Source organism: Corvus brachyrhynchos, unplaced genomic scaffold (assembly GCF_000691975.1).
Source record: "Corvus brachyrhynchos isolate BGI_N302 unplaced genomic scaffold, ASM69197v1 scaffold3, whole genome shotgun sequence".
Classification (NCBI taxonomy): domain Eukaryota; kingdom Metazoa; phylum Chordata; class Aves; order Passeriformes; family Corvidae; genus Corvus; species Corvus brachyrhynchos.
This window is the reverse complement of record NW_008237619.1, coordinates 9,233,447-9,254,904: the sequence shown is the minus strand read 5'-3', so window position 1 is coordinate 9,254,904 and position 21,458 is coordinate 9,233,447. Positions and strand designations below refer to the sequence as shown.

Below are 21,458 nucleotides of genomic sequence, written 5' to 3'. Positions count from 1 at the left end.
GGGAGGGAGGGAGAGACAGAGAGGGAAGGGGATGGGAGAGGAAGAGGGGGCTGGAGGAAGGAGGAGAAGGGGAGCGCGAGCGGGGAACTGGAGCGGGAAGCAGAGAGGAGGCAGGAGCAGCCGGGAGCTGCTGAGCGGGAGGGAGGCACAGAGAGTAGGGCAGAGAGGACGGAGGAAGGTACGGCCAATATTCTCAGGATGAAATAGTGAGGAAAACGGGTCCGTGGCCAAAAGTGCAAACAACTTGGCTTAGGGGCCTGAAGCCACACGCTAGCTGATTTTACAGAGCAGCATCCTTGGCAACTGCCTCTGCAGCCTCAAACCTTGCTTCTTCCCGTCTCAGACTTTCCTCTCGCCAGATAAACAGTTGTACATCCCTCCCTCCCACCTCTCTCCAGTCAGCCCTTCCCGCCCCCCACCTCCTTTCCCAGCCTCGGAGCGACGGACCGGAGACAATGCCGGCATTGAGCTGCCCGCGGTGTGAATGCTCGGCCTGTGCTCCCGGCTGCCAGAGCCCGCAGCTGAGCCCCGCGCCCGCCGGCAGCAGCGCTGCCCACCCGGGAACGCTCCCGCAGCCCGCAGCCCACCGCCGCCGCAAAGAGAAGGGAGATTAAATTAATGGAAAGGAATAAGCTGTATGTTTTATTGCTGATGCCTGCCTGCCATTCCACCAGCCCGATCTCTGCCTGCGGGAGGGATCAGAACTGCTCCTAGGGATGCTTCACTAGTGTAGTAACCCTTCTGCGGCCAAAGCACGGCAGGACTGGGACGGGAATGCAAAGGGGAAGGGGAGGTTTGAGAGGGGCCCAGAGAATCAGGTGCAAGAAAAGCCATGGGGTTAACTCGGCTGAGAGTTGCTGTCTTGTGTGGTCACAGCACTGCTACATGTGTGTGCAGGAAGGGAAAAAACAGATCTTGTACACTGCCTGCTTCACCTCTGCTCCTGCAGCCTCGTGCACACAAACTGAAGAGACATAAGGAATGTCACTGTCATAGAAATGGCCGTGTGGGACCAGATCAAAGGTCCCTCTAACCCTTGGTCCTGTCTCCAAGCAGCCTAAAGCCAATGCCTGGTGAAGCTCACAAGCACAAGGCAAGCATGCAGTGGTACTGCTCCAGGGCACTTATCTATTTCTAGTGATTTATAGCTAAGGCATGTCCCCAGCCAGTGGCACTGCCTTTATAGTTAATGGTATTTGAATGATTTTCTTCTTCCAGGAATACATCCAGTTGCTTTCTGAACTCCTAGAAACTGGCCCCTGCAGCCTTGGTATGGAAAGGCCGCACTGCCTATGGGTACTTAAACAATCCCTGCAAGTGTTAAAGGCCCACAAATTAAGGACTAAGGTCATGACACTGCTGCTCCAGTGCCATGCATGCAGCAGCAAGAAGAGATGACTGCTTTGTATTCAAGCCAAGGAGTGAGGCGAGTCAGACTTTTCCTCTGCAGTAGACTTGGCATGGATAGCACCAGAGGGGGAGAGGAATGAGGAGCTAAAGGGGTTAATCCACACACTCAGTGTTCCCAAGCTACTGCAGGGACAGATGCCACCCCACAAGGATATTCCTCTGGAGAAGACCATGCTGCTGACACCTGATTGCTGACCCACCACTCTAGGATGAAGGAGAGTGCAAGGGACAGAGTAGCATCAGGCTGCTGGCACTCCAGAAGAGGGGCATCACCAAGGGGAAACATCTGCACTCCTGTGACAGACTTTGAGTACAGCTAAAAGACCTGGTCCCATATGAAGTTACCAGTGAACGAAATGCACCCCTTTTGGAAGCCAGTGTTGCATGGATCCTTTTTACAAGGGTCTCCCATGTATGTTTTATCTACGTTTAATAAGAGCTATTGTATGTTAATTAAATGCTCGTGGAGTAAGGAAAACATATTTGTCGAAGATTAACTATTATGCAATGCAAGAAGCATCTGCCACCCTACTGCTAGAGCTCGCTAAATATTTCCTTATCTCAGAGTATTTACTTAGGAGGCAATAACTATCCAGTTAAATCTAAATTTAATGCTTAGTTAAATATAGTTCATAGAAAGTGGCACCAATATGTTTTATACAGAGAATGACAGAGGGGGTTTCAGGGAGGGAGAAAGAGGGAATCCTGTCTCCAGACTCCAGTAAGATCCTGATTCAAGGTGGGACTGCATGTGGCTATGCCTCCCTACCAAGAGAGGTGCATCACAGAGGACTCAGAGGCCCCTCTCTGCTGATATAGCAGTACAGGGGATGACTTCATCTTCTTACACATTTATACAATCCTCATTAGAACCACTGTAGCATAACTATTTAATAATAATAATAATAATTATAATAAACAGAGAGACGAGGAAGAAATTCCCCTGAGGGTCTTGTAAACATTGTGAAAAATAAAACAAAACCAAACCCTAAAGCTGATAGGTCTTATTTGCTTTTAGAAGTGTACAGAAGCAAAAGGAAGGGGTTGCATAGGTGTAAAAGGCCAAACAAGCACGAATCACACAAATCCTAGGAGACCGCCTCATGAGTAAAATAAATAATGTTATTTTTGTATGTGTTCCCAGAAGAAATAACTCTCTGGACTCATCTCCCCCTGCTGGAAGCAGATAACGAAACAGCATGTCTGGCTCCTAACTTTCCTACCTTCTGAAAACTTGAGGAAAAATTCAGGTAAACAGTCAGAGCATTGCCACCACAAATCCATACTGCAGCCTTTTAATGCCATTTATCAATGCTCCTGGTGGGTGCAGGACTGGCAGGACAAGCCTGACTGACCAGACTTTGTCACCATGCAGAAAGGAATGGACGGAGCAGCATGAGCCCAGCCCTACAGGTACCTCACTCCCCTCCAATGCAAAACACTTAAACCCTGTTCAAAGGGAACAGGGCCTAGAGCAACACACTCTGATGAGCACAGGCTGTAAGGGCACAACCAGAGACATGATAGAAATGTTTGGATGGCAGACTCAGGAACATACCTGCGTTTCCACGCTATGGATGCAGGATTTGTTTGTGTACAAGCTGGGAGGAAAACAGCAGCATGAGCTGAGGCAGCCTGGCTATCCCTAGTTTCACTGGCTTCGAGGGGAATGGGCTAAAGACATCCCAGTGTGGATATTTAGGCCAGCTAAAAGAGAGAACCTCCACGCTGGTCCTGGATGGGCAGGAGATGTGTTGAGATATGCTGAGGTGCCCTAGGACAGGTGCTCAGGTCACCTCTGCCTACCTGTGTGGCAGCTCAGGAACTGACATTGTGAAAGCCTGAAGTGCCATCTGCTTTTCATGGGGAGCCAAGAGACACTGAAAGCATGGACTCTATCCACAAATAGGAGTGGGGCTTTTTTTTGCATTTGAGGTGGCTAAATGCAAAGAGCGATCCATGAACTTCACTCAATTCCAACTGCAACAACCATCTGTATGATGTGGAGGGCTGCCCTCTAGGATGAAGTGAGGCTCATCAGCTCACACCAAACAGCCACAAAATGGAACTGTTCTCACTTGACTTTCACTTGCTACCAGCCACACCGAAACTGGTGACTTTATCCCAAATATTGCTGGAATCAGGAAAAAGGCATTTCTGAAAAATACCAGACCCTATCATGACTGACACAATAGTTTTAAGGGGATTTTGCAGTGGCTCTTCCAGCAGAGTCAAGGCACGTAGGGACTTTATTTGGGATATCCGCAACAATGAGCGAAAACATATGATGTTTTGTGAGCTATAACATCTTTAGTCAAGATACACTGCTGCACAATGCAGCAGAGCCTGCTCAAAGCTTCTCAGCCATGAAGAGAAAATGCAATTTTGTCGCACTGGCAGAGGAGTTATGGAGAGGAACGAGGAAGAGCCAAAGGGGTTTCACCACATGGGAAGGAAGATTGGGGACCTTGGAAGGACAGTGGTGATCTCTCATTCCTCTCTTCATTCCCATACCTGCAGCTCCTACATGCACACGTTTCTGCTCTGATGTGCAAGGACAGCATCCCACTGCAATTAAGCAGTAATGTTCCATTCTCCTTTGGTCCCTAGGATACAGGGAGCCACAGGAGTAGAAGAAAAGGAGGAAAAGCAGGGCTAGAAGAAAGATGGAAACTCAAACTTACAAAGCACTTATTATAGGAAAAAAAATGCAGTTTGAGGAAAAAAAACATGTATATGGTTTTTATGAATACTTTGCAAGCCTAAAAATTAAACTGGCTTTTGATGCTGAAAAAAAGAGCCAGTTTAGAGCTAAGGCTAACATGCAGACATGTAATGCAATAAGATCAAGCCTCCTGTGAAGTAAGGACCTCATTAGGCAGAAGAATTTACTGTGTTGAGAGCACTCAGCTAGGCCATAACTGTGGATGATAACATGCACGCACAACACCTCTCTCTAAGCGTGGTGACTGAGCTGTAACAGAACCCCCTCCTGTACGAGAACAAGAGCTGATTTTCACCAATTTGTAACCTTGTTACTATGCAATTGATCTGGTTTCACAATTGATCTCCTCGGTGTGGACAATTTAGAGATCAAGGGTCAGGTTCTCAGTTGCTGTAAGCTGACATATCACCACCGCTGTCAGAAGAGCTCTGCTGGTTTCCACCAGCTAAACACAAGTTGTGAAGTTCATCTTCTGTGCTGCATGGGTAGAGAACTGTGTTTATCACCTTTGAAAGAAAAAACTTGTTTGACTGGATGAAGAGATTTTGTGCTCAGACTTTTTGGGATGTTTCACCTTTAGTTAAAGACCAAATCTGAATGCTGGGCAGGAGGAAAATAGTAGCCTAAAGATACCTTTTTTTCATCAGTATGACCACGCAGAATTAAAGAATTAGTACTGCAGATGGTTTGTGGCCTTAATTACTGCTTGCTATCATAGCAAGTGCTTACAGAACTACAGACTCATTTGTAAAAGGGTCCTTCCTACTTGAGAGGGGCAAGACAAAGAGAGTGCTTCATTTTTTACTTAAAACAAAAGTTACCCTTCCAGTCTAACATAAATAAAACAATATAAGAATAAAGGTCATCAGTAGCATCAAGAGCATTGCACTGCCTTTTCCCTGAAACATCACATGCCATTAGTGACTTCCTTACCAACACCTCGCAACTGGACTCTGCAGCTGCTGTTTGCCAGAGGGTGTCAAATCATTTTGAAACCACTGGAGGCCAGGCTGCTCAGCCAGTGCTGCTGTGTGGCAGGGGGCCAAGCTGCCTGCCATCCCCCAGCCCAGTCAGCAGTCCCAGTGGGAAACTGTGGGACCTGTTCCCACAAGAAAGGCTGGCTCATAGCTTCAGAAGCAGGGGAATAGCTGATCCCAGTTCTGACATTTCTTGCAGGAACAAGGTAGTACGTCAACCTGTGTTTTCTAAATGTGACTATAGGAGTTAGGCATGCAAGTCTAGACCAGCAGTCCATACCTCCCACTGAGGACAGCTTCAAAATCTCTTTATATTTGGCAGTGACTGGTTGCTTCACCAATGTCACATAACACTTGATGAGTCAGGCAGAGTCAGGGTTCAACCCTACATGTCCTTAAATAATCCACTTCCCCACAGGAAAGCAGTAACTCTATCTGCTTAGTCCGAATATCCCCCAGAAATTTTCCTCCCAGTGCCAGTGAATATTAACTGCTCTCAGCAAAAGTAATTAGGATTGACTTTGCAAGTGACTGCAGTGGTTAACAGTCCCTCTCAAAACAGAAGCAGAGAGATGACCCAAAGGTTGGGAAGTTCTAGGAGGACAGTCCGAATTCTTCAGTGAATTTGGGTAAATTTCTTAATGAAGCAGTCACAAAGGCATAAAAAGTTAATTTCCCTTGACTCCCTCTGCCCTCAGAGACATAATCTTCTCTTGAGGGCATTCAGAGCAGATACCGAATTTAACCATTTAAAATTGTCCTGTCTCTCAGGGCGTGTCAAAGTTTACAGCTCCATGGCAGACATCCTCACATAAGCTTCCAATCGTACACACAGAGCGAAGCACCGAAGGCTGCAGGGTGATCTGACACGATCTGACACTACTCTACCGAAAGCCCCTGCAAGACTCAATCTACAGAACATGCCAAGCGTGACCTATTTACAACGTACTCCTTAACAGGCCCCAAAACAACTGCCTGGCAGCTGCAAGGGACATAGATCGCTGCAGACAGGAATTCTATACAACTAAGAGGTGGTCAAACCCATCCTGCAGAGCCCTGATGCGTATTCGATGACCTGCTCTGGCATGGAGTTCCCGACACAACGCTAATGAATGAGCATAATCACTCTGACAGCGATGATTCTGAAGAGAGCCCCAAAGTCTTGTTGAAATGATACATGCTACATATCCATCATTACCAGAGAGTTAATTTTATTGTGAAGAACAGAGTGCAGCAGGCTGTTGTGCCATGCATTTTCTTGTCCTTTACAACAGCTCCAACATAGCTTTTATGAAACTTAAATTGAGGCCTGCAGCAAGACAAGAAAGATTCTCAAGTTTTTTGGTGCTATCAGGACCCAAGGCACTGTCAGAAAGCCTCACATGAAACAAACAGGAAGAGAAATTTGTATGCAAAAATTTGGAGAAGGTTTCCTTTGAAACTGTGACCTGCCTGACTTCAAGCTTCTGAAAACACTTCCATTCGTTTCACTGTGGTCAGGTCTGAAAATGAAGAAAACACATCTTTAACATGTCCAGATCTTCAAGATAAAAAAGCCAGGAGAAATGTCCCACAGACACAGGCCCAGTTAATACCATCCTTACAGGCTACAGGCCAGGCCTGTCTCTGCACCAGCATATAGAGTTAGTGCATGCCTAGTCTTTCAGCACAAACTTTTTAATGTTTCAGCTTTTCTTCTCATCTCTCTACTACTCTCCTCTAAACTTCTCACCCTGATATTTTCAAGTTTCTCTCCCTTTCCTAGGTTGCTCCCATGCCCCATTTCTGTCAGGCCATGTCATATTCATACATTTTAAAGCTGGAAGAGACTTCTCAGATCATCCTATCCAGCTGCCTGCTTCAAGCCACAGAAACTCATCCACTTCTTGGGTTCAGTGATTAATTACCACACCAGGTTAAGAATTTTTCATGTTGTTTTAAACACAAATGTTATTTCCTTTATCATCCAGCTACTGAATTGAATCATGCTTTTGTCTGCTTAAATGGTTACCTATTGTTAAATACTATCTCCTTGAAATATTATGTTGTACCTGTTTGAGTCTCACTTTGTACCACTTTTGTTCCTAGTTCAATACTTTGCCACAAATGCCCAACACCTGGTGCCAGAGAGGAAAATAGGGTGTTTTCAGCAGCCTCTAAGAGAGCTGGCAGATGCAAGATTAATATGACTGTCCTTGATACAGGCCAGATAGCAAAGAAGTAGGGCCAGGAGTGACCACTTTAGGTCCAAGTCTAAGCATAGGAAAGCCAGAAATAGGAGCAGGGGTGGAACAACAGAGGACCTGCCCACCAAGAGGTGCAGAAATTAGGAAACTTCTCAGAGAGGAGGCATTTTGCTGGAGGTGATTCCAGCAACTCGTTCTATCAGACAGGATGGAGGGACCTCCAGTTCTGTGCTCAGATGCAGTGGCCATGCAGTATGGCCTGTGGGCTTCACCCCTTGCAGCAGCAGCACCTCCTCATCTCAGAACCTCCCTGATTCCACTTAATCCCAACTCATGTTTAAATCAATGTGGATAAAGTGAAACAAACCTGACTGTGGACAAACTTGTAAACTGCTCGGATGAAGCAATATCTTTCAGGAAAAGCAATACCTTTTAAGGGGCAGAAATTCTTCCCTGAACCAGTGCTTATGACTCTGCTAAGGCTGGGCTGGATGAGGGATGCACACATCCTGAAACAGCTCCCTAAAACAGAGGTCTAGGGGTGCCATTTATAAAGGCCTTCCAGGCAAGAGTGAGAATAAGCAGGTGTTGTCTTGAAGGGACATAAAATCTGTGTGGGGACTTGACCTGGCTCAGACCATGAAGTGCCAGCAAATGCACACACTCACACACAGACACACAGACAATTTACTCAACTCCAGCAACCTGTTAGATCCAGCAGCTGGCAGGGCTTTATGAAACAAAGAGCCCACAACCCACACAGGAGCGGAAGCATTGCTTCCTGTGAAACCCGTGGGGGCTGTGCATTGTTCTGGCCTTCAGTGACACTTTATTACTTTCTTAATTTATACAACACACCAGTATTTTTTAAAATAATGTAATGAACCTGCTAGCTTCTTCCAGCAGGCAGAGATCAGGGAAGGATAAAGAGCAGGTTGGTCAGAGCACTACAGCAGCTGGCTGAACAAAGGCAAGTGATGTGAAAAAAAAAATCACTGAAGTTGGATCAGACTGGAACAAGACAATAAGAAAAGACCCAAAGAAAACCTTTGATGAAGAGATGGAGCTCTGAATAGGGCACTTACATGCTTCATTACTTGCCCTCTGATAGAGGAATGGACTGGAAGATGAACTCCAAATACCACACCTATCGCACTTGTGGGTGAGGCTACCTCAAGTGTCCTCCAGGAAAATCTATTTTTTAGTCAAAATCATTGTCCGTAACACCTTTTCACATTATTCTTTCAGTCTGCAAGGAATCACCCTGTGTTTGCCAGACATCAGTGGGAATCCAGGGAAGGCTTGAATTTGTAAAATGGAGGGCTCCAAGTCACTCAAAGATTTGCTTTGGAGCTTTTGGTAAGACAACCACTTTCACATACAGTTTTGAGAAAGAATGGTAAAAATGGTTTACTATTTTTCAGCTGGTGAGAGTACAGCATGAAGGAGCTGGCAGGAAACCTTTCTATAGGCTTGGGGTGATAAAACTCTACTGCCAAATGCAAGGGTTTACCTACTGATGTGATGAGGATTCTGTGGAAGAAGGAGCCTAAAGCACAAAGAATTTTCCCATTTAAATTGTCTATCAGTGTCTGAGATGTCAAAGGCAACCTTGACGCGTAGTGGCCCCTTGGATGAATCAGGTGGATATAATCAAGTGGACCTTTGCCACTGATTTCTGTGGGGCTATGATTTAATTTCTTGAAGTCTGCCTCTCGCTCTCATTCCCTGTAAACTGCTCTTGGCTGGAGAATCAGTGCAACACAAAGAACAAAGCAAATGCAGAAATTAAGGCACACCTTCAGATTCATGTCAATTTAACTTAACTACAACAATTTTCCAGTAAGCTCATTGCTCATCAAAGGGAGGAACAAACAGTGAATCTGGCTGGCTTCAGACAGACACAGCATAAGCAAATTAAGTGCTAATTTCTCCTGCACCCAGCTTGATCAGAACACCCCTGTTCTGTCCATCAACATGCCCCGGTATTCCTGCCCACTCTCACCATCTGCTGATGTAGCTAAGTCCTGAAAAGAAGAAGCTGCTATTGCCCATGAATTTTTAATGTAGCAAGGAAAAGGCTGCAGGAAGAAGAATATTTGGTGGCATTTAGTCCCCGTGATCAAAGCCATTTCATGTCTCTTGTGTGATATTATTAGAACACAATATGAAGTGAAAGCAGTGTTCCGACTGAGGTCCCTATTCAAGAAACATTTTCTGCACAGGACAATGCAAGAACCAATGCCAGCAGGAAGCCCAAATTCTTACAGCCTCTCTCTGCCCACGTGTATCTGCATCACATGACAGAAAGAGCCAAGCAGGTACCTTAAGTCCATTTCCCTCTGTCACAATCACGATGTTCAATGGGACACCTCCACTCACCTGTGAAAGCTTTCCAACACCCAAAAGTGCTTGTATGGTCACCAGTAAGAGACTCCAGTCTAAAGAGATAACATGCCACAAAAAGAGCTGTGGTTTGGGGCTCTGCTGTCACTGGTATTTGTTAAATAAAATACTGTGTTCTTGTACGCACCAAAGAACCATCCAAGAGAACTCAATGCCATAGAGAGAGCTGATATGTCCTCTCTCTGTCCTATCACAAGCTGAGCCAATCCTCCAGAGCCAAGAGGCACATGAAGACCATACAGGGAAATCTGTTATGTGCTCAGTGAGGAGAAAGGGATTTTTTAGCTAACAAGAAAGGGGTACTGGGGTTCAAACAGATTTGGCTCTCAAGAAGTATGGATTAACTCCAGACCTTTCCTCTACTAAAGGACATAACAAAACACATACTATAGTAAGTTTTTGAAAAGCTTCTTCCTCTGACCTCAGACAAACATGGATGCACGAGAATATTCCCCTGGGAAATATCTGCACTAGCTGAATATGTTGTAATTACAAATTGCCATTCTTATTGCCATTGTTCAATCAACAATAAAACTCAGGCACTGAGAAGCCACACTGATCAAACTCCTAGCCACAAGCAATGCATCCCATACAGATCACATTCTGTTGTTTGAGACCTTCTGAGGCAAATCTGTCCACTGCTGGTAAGTGTTTGCCGAGTGCTTCATGAAAAGCCGATGCCTTGTTCACAATATACCTCTGATGGCACTGAGGATGCATTGTTCACACCAGCTGAAATTTTCAGCCTCTATTCCACAGCTTAAAGGCTCAGATATCTGTAAGCAACGGTCAAGGTTCGAAAAGCAGCAGGGATACCGGTGCGAAAATATTTGCCCATTGAGTCCCACTGCTGATACAAGACTCTTGACTGCTCACTGAAAACCATCACACAAATGCATTTACACTAATACCACACAAGTAAAGACAAGGGAACCACAAGTGAAGCTGAAGTGAAATTAAAGTATTTTGGTAAACATAATGTCTGTAAACGAATGCTGAGAGTCATCATGAAGATGTTTACGGAGGTAACAGAAAAACTCTGGATGGTCCTTGCTGCTTTTACATTCTTCTGAGCTGGACTACAAGAAAGCTGAAGAAGAACTTTTAATGAGGGTGTAGAGGGATAGGACAAAGGGGTAATGGCTTTAAACTGAAAGAGAGTAGGGTTAGATTAGATATTAGGAAGAAATTCTTTACTGTCAGGGTGGTGAGGCACTGGACATGTTGCCCAGAAAAGCTGTGGATGCCTTATCCCTTAAAGTATCCAAGAGTAAGTTGGATGGGGCTTTGAGCAACCTGTTCTAGTAGAAGGTGTCCCTGCCCATGGCAATGGGGTTGGAAGTAGATGACCTTTAAGGTCTCTTCAAAACTAAGAGATTCAAAAACATTCTATGTTTCTGTAACTCTGGTAAGGGCTCTGTACTGGATAGCTCTTTCTGTGCAAGTCAAGCACAGTTGATGGCAGCAGAGAAAGGGCCATGGATGCTCAAAAATACCCAAAAGAAACTGCAAGACACTAGCACCACATATAATATGCCTGCAGTCCCTCAAAGCTCTGCAATGAGAAAGCCCCATGAAGCAGAAGTTCTGTTCATACACAGGAAAGCAGGAACGGCTTAAATCTTTGGACTGGAAGCTGGTTTGCTCTTACTGCCACAGAGAGTTGCACAAAGGATTTAGGTTTCACACAAGGTGAACTCTCCCCACTTCACCTACACAGTTCAACAGAGTTGTGGGGGATGTAAAGATATACCAGGCACTGCAAGGAAAGAAACTGGTGAGCGAAGGTCAGGGTGCAGTCCTTTGTGGAAAGGGGAATGTGACAGCATCATGCTCTGTGTGTGCGTGAGTATGAGCAAGGTGAGACTGGCATACCTGATGTTCCAGCTTACTGGGATGATGGAATAGGACAAATATTAAGTTTTAAGCTCTGTGGTCTTTTTGTCAGGAAGCAATGTTTACAAAAAGAAAATAAACCAAATCAGCTCAGACAGAAAGGGCAAAACCTCCCCATTTCACCCAGAAATTAAGTCTTCTTTATCATTTCCATTATGGTTCTTCAGCTTTCTAGAGATGTCCTCACTCTCCAGAGCCAATCTTAAAAGTGTTTGAACACATTGGCCAGCATAGAGTCAATGTCTTGATGACTGGGGAATATGCAATATACTTCTAGTTTATTAGATGTATTCAACTCCCTACAGAAAGATTCAAGGTGTCATCAGTATTGGACAGATGACCCTTAGCTCTGCAGTCAAGAGCTTTTACAATGTGAAGGTGGTGTCCATTGTTTGTAGTTCCTGTACTATCTTTCCATAAAGCTGACAAGTGTTTGGATAATCATAAGAAAGATGGATGGGATTCAGACATAGAGAAACATTTTGTGATTAGAATATTATTATCGAGCTAATGAAGCTCTAATGGCAAATCCTAAAAGGATGAACAAGCTGCTTAACTTTGCCTGATCCCCTGAATCCAGCAGTTCAGGACAACTTTTTCCATCAGCTTATAGCTCTAGTCTTCCTCAGTGTCCTGGTTTTGGATGAAATAGAGTTAATTTTTTCCTCAGTAGTGGGAACAGTTCTGTGTTTTGGATTCAGTATGAGAATGATGTTCATAACATGCTGATGTTTTGGTTGTTGCTAATTAGTGCTTCCTTTAAGACAAAGACCTCTCAATTTTCCATGCTCTGCCAGTGAGAAGCACAAAACCTGTGAGAAGCCTGGACAGAACAGGTGACTCCAACTGGCCAAAAGGATATTTCATACTGCAGAATATGATGCTCAGTTTATATATGACTGGGGGAGTTACCCAGTTGCTGGGCTGATTGCAGCTCCTAGGGCTGATTGCAGTTTGGGGACAGGTTTGGCATCGGTCAGTGAGTGGTAAGCAACTGAGTTGTGGATCACTTGTTTTTCTTAGGTTTTTATCTCTCTCTTCTTTTTATTACTACTTTTATTATATTTTACTTTGTTTCAGTTTTACTTTTCTCATCTCAACCCATGAGTTTTACTTTTTTTTCCCCTGATTCTTCTTCCCATCCACTGGGGTGAGGGGGAGGTGGGCAAGCAGCAGGTGATACTTGGTTGCTGGCTGGGCTTAAACCACAACACTTGACTATTTCACCAGAGTGGAAGAGATTGCCAAATTCTAACATCCCTCTGAAAGATACAAAGCTGTTTTGATGACTCATCTGGCAAATACAGCAACTACTTCCAATTAATACTAAGTCAGAATACAACACTTTGGAAAATTAAGGCGAAGGGAAATAGAGTTTAAGACTAGGAAGTGTTTCAAAAACCCTGCAAAGCATTCAGTATGATTTGTAGATTCTCTCCTTTTGTCTTAGACCAGCCAGAGAAATGATTAATGCTTTCTCATTATTTCTTAACAACATGTGGAATATAAGCAATAAGAAGAAAAGAAGAAAAACCAATGTAGGAATGTTTCTTCTTATTCCTTCATCACACATCCTCGAAAGAAAATACAGAAAGCACACAGTAAGGCTTATATTCATAAAAAAACCCAGAAAATTCCAGTCAGGGCCTGCATTTAGGATTTTAACTTGGCATCAATGTTCTTTTAAGAAAAATATTCTTACTTGCTCTGTTCATACTGGGATTTAAGAAGTGCAAAGAAAATGTATTTAACTAGCTAATGTGTATTAACTGCTTAGCACAAATAAGGCAGTATGCTTCCATGATGTATTAAAAATCAGTTAGTTAAACCTCAAGCTCCTTCTTTGCCATTATGCTTAACATATGTTAAAATCATACTGCCTTGTTTTCATCAGGCTGTTAATACACGCCCCCAAAGACAGCTTCACCTTAAAGCTCCCGTGAGAAAGACCTAAAGGTTTAGCTATGTTGGCAAAGCCATCCTAAGTTGACATTCTGCTGATGCAGCTGTAACATACTTCCTATCTCTTCATTCCTCCAGTAAACACTCTTGGCAAAAGGATTACAAGGCCAGGGAGCTGCATGTGCACTTTGGCTCTCAGTGTCACATTCAGCATCGCGTTTCCTCGTGCTGGCGATCCGAGTAACAAAGGTTTATAGCCTGCACCTGGCCCTGGGCACAAGGAGGTGCCCAGCGGGGTGGCAGAATGTCAACTGCTGCGTGTCAATTCCCACAGACAAACTGAGGCTCATCCTGAAATTTTCTCACTGTGGTTCATGACTTCTGACCATACGGTAGGAAAAAAAATGCTACCTCTATCCATGTACCTGTGTGAATCCACTCTGATTTTTCTTTCCTAAATGGTGGCATTTGTTAAGAATCTCCCCAAGTCTACAAGCTACTTTTACACTTCAGTTTGGGTTTTCAACATTCATTCCAAAAGAAAATTCCCTGCCCCTGAGATACAACAGCACATTAAATATATTGATTGCCCCTTCAGAGAAAGGCTAGTCCCCATATTTTCATCTCTTCCTTTGTGCTGTTTCGCCATGCAAGTCACCAAAGAAAAAGTTATATTTTTTCTTCTGCTGTTTTACTTGCTCAGGTGGGACAGTCACTCAGATGAGGCCAGAGACTTAGCTGTTGAGGCATAGAGGTGCCTAGTCAGGCACCAAACAATCATCACAGTCTAAAAGAAGCTCTTAACGCCCTGGTGACACATTCACTGTGTGTGCTTCCTCTGCTTTACAGCTGACTCACATGGAGAACCACCAGGCTCTCTCCAGAACAGGAAAAATAACTGCATATTATCTGTTTAAAAGCCTCATAATCCTCAGGCAACAACTGAGTAGTAACTGCAGTGACAGGCAAAATCTTTCTGCTTCATATTAATAAACCCCAACACAATATTACGGCTTGCTGCATCAAAGGCTTTTACATAAATGACCTTTTATTTTTTTTAACACTAAAACGAATACGCGTGAAAGGACTTGGGTGTTTAAGACTTCCCTTAGGTTTCCATTTGCTGCATCATGTTGGTTTTGAGGAACTAGACTATATCGCTGGAAACAAACAGAAAGCAAACAAAGACTGCAAATGGAGGAAAAAAGTGTCTCTTGTGTTTTAGTGGTCTGACACGTCATTTTCCAGACCAGGGGGTAAAGTCTCTTCCCCAAAGGCATATCACTGTTGCTTTTTTTCTGGAGACCAACTGCCCATTGTCAGTCGTGAACAGTCACTGCTTGCCCTAGATAGGTTTACTGACATAGGGACACACAAAGCCATGACAGTGAGGGAGTGACATGCCAATGCCAGTTGTGTCTCCTGCAAGTGCTTTTTATGTAGATTGGCATGATGCAATTATGAAGATTTCTGCACATCTTCATCTTATTCCCATAAATTGCACAGACAGAAAGAGCCTCCTCCAAAATGTGGCACTCCTGGAGCTGAGTTACCCACTCATGACAGTCCTTACTAGGTAGCAACTCCTTATCCCTTGGGAATGGCTGTGTAGCATGAATAGCTTTAGAGCATTTCCACAGATGTCCTGGTTCATATTTGGGTTGTAGCTCTGGTCACTCACTAACAGTCAGTCACTGCATGGTTCCTTTCCCTCAGCGAAATCATGGCACTGATAGTTCCGCCATGAGAACAGAACACAACAGATAAGCTCGTGCCTGTTTGTTTGCCTGGGCCTAAATCTTCTCTTTTGCATTTAACTCCAGCCAGTACTGTCTCACCAGGTGCTATCTCTTTGCTGAAGTACCTTAGGGAAACCACCCTGATTTTTGCTGGGTAGTTTTGCAGGGATAAACACTTTCCTCCAGTGTAGCCAGTGGGGTTCCACTGACATGACACTGGCCTTGGGTGAAGCAAGTGATGCCTTAGGAGGGTTGTAGCACAGCCAGGAAGAATGGCTGAAAAGATAAGAGCACTGAGGCCTTTAAACTACAGCTCTCATGGGAGCCAGTAATACTGCTGTGTAAACAAAGTTTTTCTTCAAACTGGTTGAATTACACAGTTCAGCTGAGTTGGTTTGAGCTGCCTGGAAATACAGTACCTCCCAGAAAAAGAATAAAATGTACTTCAAATAAATAACAGGAACAGCAATAAGAAAAGAGGTGAAAATCACCCCTTTCCTGAATTTTTGGGAAGCACATTTTTCACTTTAAATCACTGTAGAGAGAAAATTTCAGAGCATCTCACCCTTCCTAGCTCCTCCCCCTGTTTTCTCTGCAATATCTAACAATTGGAGCTTTCCATCTCTCCACTCTTCGTCATCATCCTGACATTAACATCTTGTACAAATGCAGGCAGATTTGAACCTCCATCAGAGAACTGTAGCAGCTGCTGAGGAGGGAGAGGATTGTCTTTTATTCTTCCTTTTAAAACAATTAAAAAGAAGTATCTGACTGTTTCTGTGAAAACTGTGGACTGGACAACATCTTGTAAAAAAATATTGCTGGCTGAAAACTGGCAGTTGCTCCGTCAGTATGACAGAATAATTAAAACCAGTATGACAATAATTAGCACTTCTATGGTTCTTTTCATCCATGGATATCAAAGCACTTCACAGAAACAAGTGCAGCTACCTCAATTTTTAAAGCTGAGCTCAGAAAAAAACAAATCAGAACTTTTTCCTTGTGGAAAATTCCAACAACTTCATCACAGGTATTCATCCTAAATTAGCGATAAGAGTTGAAATATTTTTTTTAAATTTCCAAAATCAAGAGTGCTTAAAAAAAGTGCCAAGGTTGATTAGGAAATGTTGCCACTTTCAATGAAGCCAAACGTTTTGCCATTCTGATTTTAGTGCATTTTGTTTTGAGTCTCTCAACAATACATCTGCCTGTGGGAAGGGAATGTCTACTGGGAGCTGTAGTTCATGTTTCCCCACTGAACTTGATAACTCTATTAGTTAGGCACTGCCTGTCCCCATCCTTCCCTAAGGCTGGGCCCACCTATCCTGATATTCCGCAGAAAAACATCATCAAAACATTCCTCACTGCCTCTACTGAGCTCCTGAACAGGAAGAACTGCTGCAGTAAGGAGGGCTGGACAATTTAGCAAAGTAAATGTAAGACCAAACAGCCCCAATGGACAATTTCATGCTTTAGAATCCAGTCCAGCTCCCCTCCTATGAGTCAGTAAAGCATCCTACAGTAGCTTTGACTTTTTGGGATGAGTTCTTTCAGGTCAAGTCTGTGTACAGGCAGCCAAAGGAGCGAGCTTCTGCTGCAGCTGCCACCTTGGGTTTATGCCCACAGCTGATATGGTCATCATGTCCCCTTGTTCCCCACTTAAGAGATTTGTTCTGTCAAGGACCTGCCTGTCTAGAGTTGTCAGGGAAGAGGAGGACAAGTCATGATTGCTACTTAGAGATGTCTCACCTCAAACCAAAGCTGCTAATATAACTTGCCAGAAGCTGGGTGACATACCCAGATACTTACTGATAAGGCACCTGGCTACCATGTCAAGTACCACTTGAAAAGGTTCCTTCCCAGTGAGGCTGGAAATGTGCATGGGACCAGAAGGAGCTTGAACAAGCTGGTGCTTTTCTAGGAAAGCCCATTTATATTTACTGCATTTCCTTAACTGGCACGAGTGTTTCAATGCTTCACTCGCACTCCCCTTACACACACACTGGGACAATTTATCTTGGTGGCCCCAGCTACAAGGCTGCTGAAGGGGGGACTTTGATGATTGATCAAACAAGACTGAGCTGATTAAAGTTACGTTGTTTTCCCTGACTGTTCCTTTAATAATTTCAGAGCAACAAACCACAGGCAGACTGCAGGTTCATGAGGGAGAAATCAACAGGAAGCAGTTAATATTTCTACCAGTTTAGCTAATGTTGCTAAAACCAAAGTAGATGTTTGCAGGCAGAGAGCATGTGGCAACTGAACACTATCAGGTTCAGCTGGTAACTCATGGTTACACACACAAACAACCCAGTTAACTCTTTAAACCTGACCTGGTAAACCAGGATAGTCATATGTAAACAAACATCAACCTGGGGAAAATCAGGTCCAAATCTACTCTTACAAAAATATTTTTTACCTGTATTTTAGTGCACTTTACAAATTTTTTTTTTTCCCCACAGATGCTTCTGATACCATGTCTGACTCTAAAACCTGAGAGACATTACGGTGCCTCATTCCCAGATGCTCATTGTGTTAGCCATTCACATGTGTGTCAGGTCTACACCAACATTTATTAACTCTACACCTGAGTTATACCCATAGCACAGCTTAACCTCACTCAATGAAACCATCCCAAACCAATTTCAGCAAATAAGCAGAGCATTCAAATAAATAAATAAATGAATAAATAAATAAATGTTTCTGGATAAAAGCCTAGCTTGTAAAAAGCCTCTCCGGCCTATATTTCTATACTTTAGTATTTGCATAACTGAAGAAGGAAACAGGACTTTGCCTAGCTCTGCCTGTAAGCAACATACTCCATCATCTCAAATTTGAGGTCGTTTAAAAATCTCCCTAATTTTTGGATTTAACAAGTTCACGATGCCTGCCGCAGATCTTTAATTCTCAGTTAGGAAACAGGGAGCAGACGCTGATGCTTAGGACCATCTTTTATGTGAAAGGTATTAATATACGTGCCTCTGTCAAAACATAAATAATGTACTGGGACAGTGTCACCTTGTGGTTGTTTGCTGACATAGCGGCCGGCTGAGAGGGGATACTCCCTGTACCTCGCCCCCAAAAGCCTTCACTCAGGAACGTCGAGCTTGGAATTTTTCTTTGCGATGAAACAGGACCTCCACGACTGGCCCCGTCTGCATCCTCCATGCAGGCCTTAGCAGCTCGTGCACTAATGTCTCCTTAAACCCTCACAGAGGCACAAAGGCGTTAAACACTTGGGACAACTCCACAACTTGCATTGGCTGCAAAAGTCTGGGAGAGAAAGATATGAAGGAAGAAGGAAGATATGAAGGAAGATATGTGAATAAGGAAGCTGCCTGGTTCCTAAACAGGAGCTGTGACACTGGACAATAAAATTCCACTTTTCCCTTTTTTAATTTGCTGCCTTGCAAGGTAAAGTCCAAGGAGTAGCACTGGATTTTGAAAAGTGCTGGTGTATGAAGAGGAAAACGTGCAGCCCTAATTCAAAGTTAGTACTAATGCAAGGAAATTCAGACACCAAACTGTGTTCTTAATGGAGAACTAATGGATGTTAATTAACCACCAATTGACAAATAGCATATTTACTGTAGTTTAACAGCTCTGCAAATAAGCACAAACTCATATACACATGTTTAAACCTTAATAAATACATTTGCAGTCATTGGCCACTTAAGTTGATTTTCAAACTGTCCCCTATAGTAAATCTAAAAGGATACGTTTGGTCGCAAAAGTTATTGCACGTTAATTAAACATTAGCTCATTGCAGAAAATAAATAAGTTAATGGTAAATGACCTCCTTCATCAATACTGGTTTATTACACAGCTCTTAGAAGCCGTATGCAAAAATGCAGAAAAAACCCACCATGAGATGCAGCTTTCTCTCTGTGCCCTCACCCACACCTTTGCAAAGCTCTCCCTGCAAGGGAGGGTTCCCAAGGCTCTGTGCAGAGGTGAGGAGGGTGGCCTGCAGTAACATTACTGTGGGCAGTGCTCCAAGCAGCAGGTTTCCAAGAGTAACTTCACTGCAGGTAAGCATGCAACAGGATTCTAGAAAATCCTTCTGAGCAGAAGGCATGAGATAGAAGAGCGTGTGGTGACACTTGGGAGGAAAGGCGGTGAGATGAATACTTAGAGTTTTCATTTTGTGAATTATTTCATTCCATCCCATCCTGTGAGCCTTTCATTTGATTCCTTTTCCTATCTTTCTTAATTTGAACAATACCACCTTCTCTTCTGCTACTACGTTTGCTGTCCTTTCAAAATGGTGCAAGAAACTTCTCTGCAGCTTTCACTGTGATCCTGCATTTCTCCTTTCATCCTATTCCTTGGTGCATCCCTTAAACTTGCTTCTTAACTGGAGCCATATATTTTGCCCTGAAAGTACTGTATTTGCTTCCCAAAGGTCTGTGGTGAGGGTTAAGCCTTTAGTGTATGTCAGATGCTTTAAGATCCTGTCACAGAAAATGCTGGTCCTAAAGAAAAGATAAACACCACCTTCCTTTTGTATAGTTCTTACAGGAATGCACAGCATATAACCAAGTCCAATGGTATTTATCCCAGGTTACTTCATTCTCCAATGCTGTTGCAGAAGCCTCCAGCGGAGGGAGCTTAAAATAACTTAAAAAAGCTTTTCTTTCAAGAGACTGACTTTATTAAGTCATTGTTTTGTATTTTATACAAAACAGAGAAAAAAAATTCAGGGAAGGAGAAAAGGAAATAATCACCATTCATCAAATGGGAAAAGTCCAGATCAAATGGTGAAGAAGTGTTTCCAGACTTTGAGAGAATACAAATAGTGTGAAATCGAAAGCACAAATTAAATTAAGAATCATAAAATTTTCTCTGTTTGCACAGCTCAGGCAACACTGTCTGGATCCAATTTATTATCAGGCTCAACAACAAATAAGCTCACATGATTCCCAGGCTTAAATAACCTTTACTCATTCCACAATAAAACTACCATAGGGGTCTGGCAAGCAAAGATGAATTATAGCTGCCTGTCAGAAATAATGATGATAATCCTTCCCACTCCCGCAACATCTGAGGATTACAACCACCTTTGCAGACAATACAGCAATCTCAAATACACAGTGCAACTTAACAAACCTATGTCCTCAACAGGTTCACAGATGGAGAAACTGAGGCACAGGCAGAGGAAATGAATCACTCCACAATCACAGTATGACTCTGATCCCTGTTCCCACCTTGGCCTCAGCCCCATTAGAGTGGAAACCACTCCTCTGATGTCAGTGGATTTCTTTCATTTATGCACTGTTGTCACCATCTCAACAGATGGACTGCAGCAGCACTCAGGCTCTGTTACTATGGTCAAGTATCCTCTTGTGCTGCACAAAACAAATGGAAAGATCTGAAAAAAATGGGATTTCCCTGTCCCAGGGTTTGCAATGGAGATGCGACTGCATCCCTTTGTATTTGACTTGGTAATTGTGCCTGGAAAGGATGGATCTGTTACTATCTGGCAATCCTCACAGATTTGAGGATTGATCACCCCTTGATGGCTGGGGTGAATCTTCTCTAATGTTGAGGGTCTGTGTTGGAATCTAGTGATTGAACTTGGGGAAGAGGACACAGACTGTTACCTCCTCCATACCATGCAATTTCCCCTTTGGCAATAGGGGGCCAGACCCATAGTTGTGAGAGCTGAAGCAAAAGCCTATTTTTAAGCCCTTATGTGCATGAGCATGGAGGGCTTTGCCTCTGGTAGAGCCTTAGCACAACACAGTCCTGGCTAGTCCACACCGAGTTCCCTCCAAGCATCCACAGGCTTGGCTGCAAACCCTTCACTTGGATAACCAGCATGCTCAACCCAAACCTTCCCTAACTGTGTCTCTATCTCACTTCCAGATATCCTGCTGAGGCTATAATGTTAATAACAAGAAGGAAGCTGAACAATAGCAGTGTTTCCAGGAAATTGATACCTCTGCATCTGGTGTGCTTTGAAGGCACCAGGCTGTTCTGCATTCACAAGGCACAACTCACATGATATCTGTCAGCCAAAGACATCCAAGTCAGTTGCGCCAAGCTGCCTTTTTCTTCTCAGCTACAGACAACTGTGAAGTCCCCTTCTTTCCCCAGATGTTCTTGCATGCTTCATTGCAAAAAAATAAGTGTCTGTCAAAACTGCCTGTGCCTCCTCCCAGGGAAACAGTAGCCAGGGGCTAGGTGTGTGGGTGGGGGGGGGGGGGGTTTTAGA

At 43.8% G+C, this 21,458-nt stretch overlaps 1 protein-coding gene across 2 annotated transcripts in view; it reads right to left on the bottom strand.

The window, feature by feature from the left end:
- LSAMP (limbic system-associated membrane protein) overlaps positions 1-21,458 on the bottom strand; it is a 1,012,183-nt gene that overhangs the window by 308,714 nt on the left and 682,011 nt on the right. The window lies entirely within an intron of this gene.